Here is a 10,054-nt window from a genome sequence, read left to right on the forward strand (position 1 = left end):
ATATATATATATATTTCAAATTTTCATTTACATTTAAAGCTAGTAATTAGTACTATAATAAAAGAGTCTTGAACATAGTGCATTGACCTATCTACAAATTTTGACTTGAGAGCGGTATATAAATATTTAAAGAAGCAAAACATAATAATATTGGATTTCGTGAAGGAAAACATTTAAGTTAAGAATACTTTTGTTATAAAGTTAAGTATTTTACAAAAGTTTGTAATATTTTATAATAAAACTTATAAATATGTATGTCGAATAAGGCCAATGAGGCTCATATATGACGGTGTGAACTTAGAACTAATGAATTGTTCAAGAGTAATTGAATATTTAGACTATTTGTTATTAGTTTGATTTGGATCTTGTGTTGGACTTTTGATTAGTTTGACCTAATTGGACTTGTGTATATATTGCATTTTTTGCTTTTCAATTGTAATAGTGTATAATCATTTTTTGTAACCTTTTTGAAATGAGTAAAAGTTAGTTATAATTTTCCTCTCTTCCATCATCTTCATCTTCAACCCTGTGCTCCAACAATTGGTATCTAGAGCTCCGTTTTAAATCTACGGGAAGGGAAACATGAGTGTACGTGAAGTGTGTGATTGTTTTGATTTCAAATACATTCAATTCATAGTGAATTGAAGATCAAAATCGTATGGAAATCATATTTCTTGATTTCGAGGGATCGGAAAACACGAGTGTTTGGTGAGATCTGAGTGATTTCTTGCACAATATTGAAGATGAATAGTGGAAGTAGTAGTTTGAATAAGAAACTTCTGGTGTGTTATGGAAAGAATTGGAATCAATGAATGATTCAGATGTGTGTGTTGTTTGGTGCTCAAGATGTGCTTGATCCGTCAACGATGGTTACACACCGGTTGTTGCGGATGCAATAGAAGCGCAAAAAAAAACATGCAACGAGAAACGAGGAAGAAGGATCAGAAATTGTTGTTCTACATCCATCAGTGTGGGGATGCGAACGTGTTTGAGAAAATCTCTGATGTGACGACGGCGAAGGTTGCGTGGGACACACTGGTACGGTGTTATGACGGTGACGCGTTAGTGAAAAAGGTGAAGCTTCTGTCTCTATATAAGCAGTATGAGAATCTCAACATGAAGAACAAAGAGAAGGTACCTGAGTACATCTCTAGAGTGATTCTGATTACTAATGAGATGAAAGCTGTGAAGAAACACTCTCAGAACAAGTGATTATTAAGAAGGTACTGAGATCACTTACTCCTCAGTTAGATTACAATGTTGTAGCTATTGAACATTCTAAGGATTTGAGTACCATGAGAATTGAAGAGCTGCAAAGCATTCTAGAAGCACAAGAGTTGCGTATGATTGAGAGAACCTCTGAAAGAGAGGTAGAGCAGACTCTGAAAGCTTCTTTTGTTAAGAAGGACCATAAATAGTCTTGGTCAGAAGCCAAGAAAAGACATGGTGGTTCTCAAAAGTTAGAAGTCTCCTACTCTGATATGAAGAAACATCAAAAGGGAAATGAGAAGCTTGACAAGAGAATGATTTAGTGTTACTGTTGTAATAGGTTTGGCCACTTTGCTAAGGACTGTTGGTCAAACAAGGAAAGGAAGTCTGAAGAAGCAAACATAGCCAGAGGATATTCTGAAGAAGAATCGGTGCTATTGATGGATTATGAATCTGATGATGAACTTGTGTGATTGACGATTTTTTATTCTGAAGATGAGTCAGAATCAGAAGATGACTCTGAAGCTGATATAGTCTGATTTTGAAGTAGGTTCTAAAGACGAGTCAGAGTTAGAAGATGATTCTAATTCTGAAGGTGAATCTGATTGTGATAATGATCCAGAATTTGGTGGTCAAACCTCTAACAATGAATTAGAGTCTAAAATTGACCCTGAAGGTGACTTTGACGGAGACTCTAGAAGTGATCTAGACTTTGAAAGTGATCTTGACTCTAAAGGTAGTTCAGACCTTGGTGGTAAAGACTCTGGGGATCAAACTTATGGTGCTAATCATGTTTCTGGAAGTAATGTTTCTGAAGGTGGTAATTCTGAAGGTGGTGTTTCTGGAGGAGGTCCAAAAGCTTCCACTAGTCCAAGTTCTATAGAAGATTCATAACAAGTTCAGATACCACAAAGAATGAGACAAATACCCAGAAGGTTTGCAGAATTTGACATGTTACGCGATCCTGAATAGACTCAGAAGAAGAAGTCATTTAGTGTACCATGTTAGTAGAATCTGAAATTGTGAATACAAAAGAAACACTCAAGAAGAAAGCCTGGATGAAGGCCATGAAAGAAAAACTTGAGGCTATAGAAAGTAACAAGACTTGGGAGTTGATTGAGCTTCCAAAGGAGAAGAAGGCCATTAATGTTAGATGGGTTTTCAAGGTGAAGTTGAAGTCAGATGATCAATTGTCAAACACAAATTAAGGTTAGTTGTAACACCCTTCTAAACCCCACGGAAATTAAATAAATAATCAGAGTAACATGAAACAAGGGTGCCCCAATTCTATTTAAAACACAAAATAACGTACTTTATTGTCATGCATCAACTAAGGAACATTCATCAATAGTTCACAACATCTCATGTCAACACAGCGGAAAATTAATCAAACGGATAGGCACAACATCCTTGATACCATATCCCATAAAATAAACCAAAGACGAACAATTAAAGTTATAACTCAAAACTAGCGTTCCCCAGTGTTACAATATCAGAGCATGATGTAACACCCTTCTAAACCCCGCGGAAATTAATAAAGTAACTCAGAGTAAAACATGAAAACAAGGGTGCCACAATTCCAATTATACCAAATTTTCATAAATCAATTGTCATGCTTCACTTAGGGGAAAATCATCCATTTAACAAATTCATGTTTCTATACAGCGGAACATTAATCAACAGATAAGCATAACATCATCTATGCAATATCTCACAAAGTTACTCCAATAACAACAAAATAGAGTATCATCATAAACTCTAAACTAACGTTCCCCCAGTGTTACAATATCAGAGCATGACACCGACGCTATACCAAATAAACTGACTCATGAGCTAATCCTCACCGAGCCAAAAGCCGCTACTCACCAATCTGAAATCATCAAAGTAAGGGTGAGTCTCATTCACAATTAACAAATGTTATCGAATCATAAACAATAACACGTCATAGTCACATTATTCATCCAATTTCATTATATTCAGATTGTCAGGAAGTATTCATCAACACACAACAACAAATAGAATACATTACCAAGAGACAACACCACAATTCATCCAAACAAATCATAACCATTATACAATCATCACATATTATAACATTGGACAATCTTCCATTCATGTTATAATAACACAAGTAGCCTAATGCAAATGCAACTATATGCATGTGGTACCAAATCTGGGATAACCCAACTCACCGATCCACCATCGTCAAGGATACGGCAACACCCACTCACTAATTCCACACAATGGGAATTAGCTACCACTGATCCACCATCGTCAAGGATCAGCCACATAATGATTATGAATGCATGTATCAACCATAACATGCTCATCACCCACATAAATCAACCAAATGTCATAATCATCAACCACCACAATAATCAATAGCCATACACAGTTATGCTATTTCTCAACCATAATAAAATACATATTTTACATCAACAATATATGTATAACAAACACCAATTACAACACATGATAACTACATTTACCATGAACAACACCCATTTGCACAATTAACAGAAGCAACCACATTATCACAACATACATCATTGCACATATTCAATTATGCACACAACAACCATTGCACCTCATCAGCTATGCAAAACCAGAATAAACCACATTTGAAGAAAATGATACTTTTTAAAATAAAATCAAGTTGTTATTATTTTATTCATTTCATATGGTAGAACATTCAATTTAAGGAACATCGTCCAAAACGGCGTCTAAAACGGACATACGGTTTGAAAGTTACACATCTTTACATTTTTCAAAGAAAACAATTATCGCTACAGCACGCGGCGCCACCCACAGTCCGCGGCGCGTAACGAATAGAAAACACGCCTTCGCGGCGCAAACACAGGTTCGCGGCGCGGAACGAGAAAATTACTCCGCCTTCGCGGCGCGCACCCACCTTCGCGGCGCGAACTGGCAAAAACCAGAGATCTCACATCGATTGACAGCATTACGGGATTTACCCCAAAATCCCCAAAAACCAAACCAAGTTATGTCATGAACCTCAAATACCACCATATCAGCCACATACATGTTATAACACAAATATAACACACAAAGAGGATCATTCAATCATCATAACAATCATATAATCATACAATTCACCACGTCAAACAATTCCCATCAAGATCATCCCAAAACCCCAACCTAACATATAACCAATTGACACAAACAATGCATCTAAATCAGTCCCATCATCTATAATACGATAAAAGATATTAACCGGAAGAGTCCCCCCTTACCTTAGCCAAAAATCTGGACTTTTCCCCTTCTTCTTCACCAAACCCGTAAGCCCTTTTTCCCTCAAATTCAGCAAGAATCTCCCATCTTCAAACTCGCTTATATCCCTCATCGAGAACCTCCCTGACACTAATTAATATATCAAATCGAAGGAAATTTCGTGTAGAATCCGAATCTTCGAGAATTACCTGATTTGGAGTTACGAGCCGAGAGTTATGACCCATTTTGTGAAGGCTGCACCATGAATACGAAAATGGCTTTTGTATATGAGTTCTCTCCTTCTTCCTCTTAGGTTTTCCTCTTTTCTTTTCCAATTTTCTTCTTTTTCTTATTTTATCAAAACATAACATAATTTAGTAATGGGCTTCTTCACACTAACACCCCCACATTACTAACTCCACCAATGGCCCAACACTATATTTTATTACTTCTTCCCACATAATTCCAATAAAACGCTAATTCAAATTAATTAATTTAAAACTTAATTAAATTAATTAAATAATAAATTTTGGGATGTTACAACTCTCCCCCACTAAAAGAGTTTTCGTCCTCGAAAACATACCTCAAGTAACCAGCTCGTATGAGAGTCCTTTACCTGAGTCTCCAGCTCTCAATTAACATTACCATCAGTCAATCCCCAAAAATCCATCTGACATAACCAACAGGAAACATGTTTCATACATTCAAATCCCAGTTCTTACGTCGCATTTGACTATCCAAAAGTATACCACTCGCTTTATCTCCAAAAAGGTTAACAACAACAGAACATTGAGGTACAACCTATACAATACGCTCAACCACCGAGTAATACAATTACACAATGTATAGTATGATCACACTTGATCAACAATACAGTAATGGATCCCTTCTACCAAACATACCAACCTTAGACACGCTTTTCCATCTGAGCGATAAGGTAATACTTACACTTTTCACCAACCTCTTCCTTCAAGAAACTCAATACTCATATTCCTATACCATTGAATTCCAATTATCTGACTCCTCTTAAATCACACCAGTAATTATCCAACACGTTACATTCCGCTTTTTCCGCACTACTCTGACTACTCATCACAATCATCTATACCAAATAGATTTCTGAGTTTTACCCGATTCCGACTCTCTTTACTCATTCGTCCAAGAATCATTCTTCATCATTCATGGTACTAATCTACCATTTAGCAATCCTTACTCGCATCCAACGAAAACCAATTCCCGATTCACTTCCTCTATTTAAACATCCTAACCATCAGAACAAGTACACACTCATCAGCCTCAGTATACCATCGCTTACAAAAAAGCTCAACTAAGTCACGCTCTCTACTAAGAATCAAATCAACTCCGTCCTTCATAGAGTGTAATTCCTCATTATATATGGAATTTACAATATCACCTCAATAACAGCACAAAATTATTACAGCATCACATATTATCAATCCTTCGTTTTAATTTCGCCGAATACATACTCGTTAACTACGTACAACCGTAATGACATATTCATCATCTCGGAAATTATTCAAAAGAGTTATAATTCTTCGACACGACATCCTTACATCCACTGGATTCTAAATCCAACATATAGATCAATACATATTCTCTATGTAGGCTTCCGACATTTTAATTCCTTACTTCCCGCGAGTAGTACTCATAACACTACTCCACATCACACTTTCGCTGCGCGACTCTGATTACCCGTCTTAAGTCATCATCCATCATGTCGCACTCTTCCATATTCACCTCTTCATAAGTCCACACAACATAGTGAGTGATTATTCTCACGGCTTAGTATTCATCACATCTTAAACCATTAAGGTAACAAAACAAGCTTATCTCTTCTATATGATTTCATCTACTACCAACAAGAGATTTAGGGTGATCAAGTCCTAAATTTGTCAATATTAGTTGAAAATCATATTTAAGCATAAACCGTTGTTACTACATAATAGTGTCCATTTCCGAGTTTGCACCCAAACTCATTAACATCGTCATAGTTCAATAATCCACTACGGTGTCCTTCTTCTAGAATATTCTTCCGCAGCTCAAAACATCAGGAACACAAATCTAATCACTCAACCTCATTATACTATTCTCGTTGATTATGAATCCACCGCCTTTACCTTGGTAATTCAAAGTCAACCTATCGATCACTCAACATCATCTTTCTGACCTTCTCTAATCTCGTTAAGAATACCACTAGTCATCTTCTAGCATACTCAATCTAACACTATTAGGATCACCTTCACATACCAACTCAAGTCTCAAAATTGTCCAATTAAATCCAACTCATTCATCATTAGCACCGACATATTCAAAGACTTCCTACGCAACACAGTAGCACAACATTTTCCTTACCAGGATGGTAATTCAAACCAAAAATCATAATCCTAGAAAATTACTCTAATCATCTCTGCCACCTCATATTAAGCCCTTTTTGATCAAAGAGGTACTTCAACTCTTATAATCACAAAACACTTCGAATCTTAAACCATACAATTAACCTGCAAGACCAAGACAACATTCATAACTCGTGGTCCTACTCCAAATTTTATGACATCTTTCGTGCCCAATTATCATTCCACTCGACATCTCAACAAAGTCTTCCTCACATTCAATAGGTGTCAGAAATCCTCTAAAATTCTTCTTTTATACTTATCGTTACTTTGCCATCACAAATACGATTCCAAGAGTCCTAAAGTTTATTCCATCTTTACTACTAATGCACTCTTCACTAAAATTCATCGGCACTCAAACCATCTTTATTACCGAACATCTCATCAACCTATTCATTCAACAACATGTTCCACTCAATTTTTGTTTCAAACGATCACGGTAGTAGGCATTCCTATTCAACCAGTTTCACGCTTCCTTAACCGACTCCACAATATCTCCTTATAGGATCAGTCTACTGTATTTATAACTCTCCCATAAGGTAGAACATAATCTCTCCTCTTCGTAGGTTCAAACGGCACATTAATCTGACGCTCGAAACTCAAGATATGAATTTTCCAATCATTGCCCGAAAAATGCAACACTGACATCATGCAGCGACACTCTATACGATACATCCAAAACTCCTCAAATGGTTAAATCCAATTCTTAAAATTACTCCTCAACAAACCTTCCAATTATTCCTTCAATCCATTCAACACTGACACTGACATCCCGTGCAGTACCAATAAACAGGTCTAGTTATAAGAACAAGAGTAACCGTAACTTCGCCTCCTTCCAACGTCATCCTGTCACAATTAATTATGTTACAGCTGCTGCAACCATTTTTATAACAAAGTTCATCTCGTTAGCTTTCCGACGCTTCAAACGGAACTCAATTCGGATATCCAGAACTCCAGTTATGAATTTTCGAAGTTTCGCAGTTATTCAGCAATTTCCCTGCGTTTTGCTTACGAAAATCTCTCTCCAAAACTCATTCTCTTCAACTCTATCACATTCCAAACAGCCCCTTATCATATCTCTTTACTTCCAAACATTATTATAACTTGAGCAACACTTCCCGTCGCTGAAGCGCAATTTCTGGAACATTACGACAACAATCCTCCTTGCAAACTCGTAACTGAACCTCTTCCGAGACGCAAGGCTACTCAACTGACAACTTTGCAGCACACCAGCAGAGCTGACACATCGCAACTTTCTAATTTTCCTCTCCTACAAATAATCATCAATTGCATATAATCATCCTCCTTCAAGATGCTCCAACTTAATTACCAGCCAAGTCTTAATTCCAAGTCACCTTCAACTCGGAAACAACAAACTCCAACAACGCTCGCACTGTTGCCAACCACAGCCTACTAAATCAATCTTCTTACAACTGAAACATAACCGAGAAACGAAGCTTCTCCCCCACTTGTTTCAAACCAACTTCCACAACAAACAACAAGGTACCAACAGTGATTCACTCACATGTCGCGTACCAAGGGATAAAATGCCGACAATATACAACTGTCGCGCAACTCAACTGACTCAACAATTGGCCGGACGGACCGACCTGCTCTGATACCACTATTGTAACACCCTTCTAAACCCCGCGGAAATTAATAAAGTAACTCAGAGTAAAACATGAAAACAAGGGTGCCACAATTCCAATTATACCAAATTTTCATAAATCAATTGTCATGCTTCACTTAGGGGAAAATCATCCATTTAACAAATTCATGTTTCTATACAGCGGAACATTAATCAACAGATAAGCATAACATCATCTATGCAATATCTCACAAAGTTACTCCAATAACAACAAAATAGAGTATCATCATAAACTCTAAACTAACGTTCCCCCAGTGTTACAATATCAGAGCATGACACCGACGCTATACCAAATAAACTGACTCATGAGCTAATCCTCACCGAGCCAAAAGCCGCTACTCACCAATCTGAAATCATCAAAGTAAGGGTGAGTCTCATTCACAATTAACAAATGTTATCGAATCATAAACAATAACACGTCATAGTCACATTATTCATCCAATTTCATTATATTCAGATTGTCAGGAAGTATTCATCAACACACAACAACAAATAGAATACATTACCAAGAGACAACACCACAATTCATCCAAACAAATCATAACCATTATACAATCATCACATATTATAACATTGGACAATCTTCCATTCATGTTATAATAACACAAGTAGCCTAATGCAAATGCAACTATATGCATGTGGTACCAAATCTGGGATAACCCAACTCACCGATCCACCATCGTCAAGGATACGGCAACACCCACTCACTAATTCCACACAATGGGAATTAGCTACCACTGATCCACCATCGTCAAGGATCAGCCACATAATGATTATGAATGCATGTATCAACCATAACATGCTCATCACCCACATAAATCAACCAAATGTCATAATCATCAACCACCACAATAATCAATAGCCATACACAGTTATGCTATTTCTCAACCATAATAAAATACATATTTTACATCAACAATATATGTATAACAAACACCAATTACAACACATGATAACTACATTTACCATGAACAACACCCATTTGCACAATTAACAGAAGCAACCACATTATCACAACATACATCATTGCACATATTCAATTATGCACACAACAACCATTGCACCTCATCAGCTATGCAAAACCAGAATAAACCACATTTGAAGAAAATGATACTTTTTAAAATAAAATCAAGTTGTTATTATTTTATTCATTTCATATGGTAGAACATTCAATTTAAGGAACATCGTCCAAAACGGCGTCTAAAACGGACATACGGTTTGAAAGTTACACATCTTTACATTTTTCAAAGAAAACAATTATCGCTACAGCACGCGGCGCCACCCACAGTCCGCGGCGCGTAACGAATAGAAAACACGCCTTCGCGGCGCAAACACAGGTTCGCGGCGCGGAACGAGAAAATTACTCCGCCTTCGCGGCGCGCACCCACCTTCGCGGCGCGAACTGGCAAAAACCAGAGATCTCACATCGATTGACAGCATTACGGGATTTACCCCAAAATCCCCAAAAACCAAACCAAGTTATGTCATGAACCTCAAATACCACCATATCAGCCACATACATGTTATAACACAAATATAACACACAAAGAGGATC

The 10,054-nt window shown here is 37.0% G+C and overlaps 1 long non-coding RNA gene across 1 annotated transcript; it reads right to left on the reverse strand.

The window, feature by feature from the left end:
- Positions 1–2,878: 2,878 nt before the first annotated feature.
- On the reverse strand, positions 2,879–4,793 carry LOC131599063 (uncharacterized). Its single transcript, XR_009282527.1, has 3 exons — positions 4,650–4,793; positions 4,464–4,584; positions 2,879–3,079 (listed from the first exon to the last, which is right to left on the reverse strand). It is a non-coding gene; the product is annotated as an uncharacterized LOC131599063 (long non-coding RNA).
- Between the last annotated feature and the right edge of the window lie 5,261 nt (positions 4,794–10,054).

Source organism: Vicia villosa, linkage group LG4 (genome assembly GCF_029867415.1).
Source record: "Vicia villosa cultivar HV-30 ecotype Madison, WI linkage group LG4, Vvil1.0, whole genome shotgun sequence".
NCBI lineage: Eukaryota > Viridiplantae > Streptophyta > Magnoliopsida > Fabales > Fabaceae > Vicia > Vicia villosa.